At 38.4% G+C, this 1,821-nt stretch overlaps 1 long non-coding RNA gene across 1 annotated transcript; it reads right to left on the minus strand.

Annotated features, from left to right (window-relative positions):
- Positions 1-39: 39 nt before the first annotated feature.
- Positions 40-904, minus strand: LOC109587981 (uncharacterized). The gene is made up of 3 exons (XR_002187902.1): positions 830-904; positions 727-783; positions 40-138 (listed from the first exon to the last, which is right to left on the minus strand). It is a non-coding gene; the product is annotated as an uncharacterized LOC109587981 (long non-coding RNA).
- Positions 905-1,821: the final 917 nt, after the last annotated feature.

Here is a 1,821-nt window from a genome sequence, read left to right on the forward strand (position 1 = left end):
AAAAAGAGTGAAAAGAACCTCAAAAGACTCGTATTTTTACGTTATTATGTATTATTTTTAATATTTTAATCAAATAATTAAAATATCGGCGCAGGGGAGCGGGTGGCAAGGAGAAACTACGAATTTAGTTGGAGTGGCCTAATAGTGCATAATAGTAATAAAACAACATAAAATAGACCCCTTTAGGCGAGAATTAGTTTGTGATACCGTATATACAAAGAAATAATATTGAATGGATTTTTGTCCGCCATGTTTTACGTCAAAGTTATGCAGAATTCCAATGGCTGGTGTGCAAAGTAGAGCTGTTTTGCCAATAAAACTTTTGTTGTGCTGAACTCAGGACTATGAGAGGCTTCATATCAACTGTTCTTTACTATAGCAAGATATTTTGAAGATTTAAGAAGTCTGGGAGAGCCAGAACGATCAGTTCTTGACTCTCTGTCACAGCCCAAAGAGGAAAGCAGGCTCATACAACAAGAGTATTGCACTATACTTCCTAGGTTGGCTCTCTTAGCATCTTTCTTGACTCTAGAATAGTTTTTAGCTTCAAAATGTAGTGACCAAGATCTCCAGGACACAGAAAGCACTTGCTGCTTGACGTAAAACATGGCGGCCAATTATTGTATGTGGGCGTATACCGTAACTGAGATATAATGATATTCATTGCAAAATTAATGATATTCACAAGCTGCTACTTCTCGCCGAAAGGGGTCTATACATTCGTACCTTTCTTTTCTCTGGTCCTGGTTTAGCAGGAGGAGGTGTTCAGTGTTGCTTCTGATCCTAACATACACAGTGTGTAAATTATCAGTAACTGGTTCATATTTACTTGATGTACTTCATTGAGCTTCTACACTCCCCACATTTCTTAAGCCAAGCCACGCCTACAAGTCCCTGCCCACTTGGCCCAGGTGCTACCACGTGTGTAAAATGGCTCCTAACTAACTCCTAATAGAGAGGTCATGATTGTTGAATAGTAGATTCATTCCAATGGATCAGAGACTGACACTGAGTATTATTGTTAAGTCTCCAGAGGATCATATCACATGAAGTCTTCAACACACACAACAGCTGCCAGCACAATTGACACACGTGTATTCACGTGGTTAGGCCACACCCACTTACAGCAGCGTCTATAAAAATGCCTTAAATGCGCTTTATCATCAGATTTACTGAAAACTGGTACAGAGACATCTATTATAAAGGCGACTCACTCTCTAGATCTTTAACTTGGAATGGCTACTTATGATCTAGTAAGTATTATTGCGTGTTAGTTTAGAATTACTTGATTTGGTAGTGAAGGGGCTGGGTGAGCTTTGCGGGTTTGGAGGATGCCCATGCAGTAGTATAGACCTATATACATTGTACAATGTCATTATCACCGCTAGTATTCTTGGTAGATTATTTAAGTTCATACAGGGACCCTATATATTTCCTACTTTTAAGTTTTTCCCTAAAAGTTTGAGTAAATCAATACTCATTAAAATGGTTCAACCAGTTCATATATACTTGCTGTAGCTGCTGTTCATTACAAAGAGCCTACAGTTATAACTAACTATTAATCCAATACCGGTATATTAATAGCTTATTATGTCTGCACTCAGTGGTGGTACCAGGTGCATGGACAACAGGAAGGATTGGGAGGCATTAAAACTAGTGCTTTTAATAGAATTTTTTCAGCAGTGGAGCCTGTTCCCTCAGTTCAAGCCACCAATAACACTGCTAGTGCCTGCCTCCAATAGGAAAATAAACTTTTGCTTGATTAGCACAATTGCAAAATAAATGTCATCAAAAATATGTGATGCTATCAGTATTCCTGCA

This window comes from Amphimedon queenslandica, unplaced genomic scaffold (genome assembly GCF_000090795.2).
Source record: "Amphimedon queenslandica unplaced genomic scaffold, v1.1 AMPQUscaffold_12351, whole genome shotgun sequence".
Classification (NCBI taxonomy): domain Eukaryota; kingdom Metazoa; phylum Porifera; class Demospongiae; order Haplosclerida; family Niphatidae; genus Amphimedon; species Amphimedon queenslandica.